At 36.0% G+C, this 831-nt stretch overlaps 1 non-coding gene across 1 annotated transcript; it reads left to right on the top strand.

Moving 5' to 3' along the window:
• Positions 1 to 628: 628 nt before the first annotated feature.
• On the top strand, positions 629 to 735 carry LOC124894585. The gene has a single exon (XR_007051263.1). It is a non-coding gene; the product is annotated as a U6 spliceosomal RNA (small nuclear RNA).
• Positions 736 to 831: the final 96 nt, after the last annotated feature.

The raw sequence follows: 831 nt of genomic DNA on the forward strand, positions 1-831 counted from the left end.
GCAGAGCACAAGCAAGTTATCGTGCATATGCTTTGGACTCCTCAAATTGCACTGAACAATCTATGTATAATGGCTACATAAGAGAATTGAAAGTTTATGGATTCATGATTCTAATTTCCCCAAAGTAATTGGATTTTCAATAAAAAATTGTGTATATCAATGAATTTTTAAGACAAATACAGTATAAAATTTGGACCAAAGCTTATTAGTTTGGTTGAACCTGTATACTCTAGCGCCAACACTTGTATATATGGTTATGCGTAATGATTTGATTCTTGACCAGCTATTGTATGTCTCAAGTTAGAGTCTGTCGATCCAAAGTTAAAGTTCGAAAAAAATATTTTAGGCTTGGTCATGGCAATGCCACAGTATAAAATGTCTAATGTTTGGCCTTAATAAGGCCATGCTTCGGGCAAAACAACGTCAAAATTTAGTCAAATCTTTACAATTTTAGTCTCGAATGTCAAATTTATAACTCCAAGCGCAGCAGGGCTTGTTTAGATGGGACGAAGAAACAAGGAAAAAGGAGTCCAGGTCCATATAGGTAGAAAGCCCAACCTGTTACTTCTCCCACATCATTTGCAGAAAGAAGTTTCGCTTGTTTATAATGCACAACAGTAATGAGCATGTTTCTCCCTTTGGGGACATCCGATAAAATTGGAAAGCTACAGAGAAGATTAGCATGGCCCCTGCGCAAGGATAACACGCACAAATCGAGAAATGGTCCAAATTTGTTTCGCCACAAAATCCATAGCATTTGCTTTCTTCTTGTTCATTTTTTTTAAAAGAATTTATGTGTGTGTAGCTTCTTGCTTTAGACATATTTATTAG

Source organism: Capsicum annuum, unplaced genomic scaffold (assembly GCF_002878395.1).
Source record: "Capsicum annuum cultivar UCD-10X-F1 unplaced genomic scaffold, UCD10Xv1.1 ctg75612, whole genome shotgun sequence".
Classification (NCBI taxonomy): domain Eukaryota; kingdom Viridiplantae; phylum Streptophyta; class Magnoliopsida; order Solanales; family Solanaceae; genus Capsicum; species Capsicum annuum.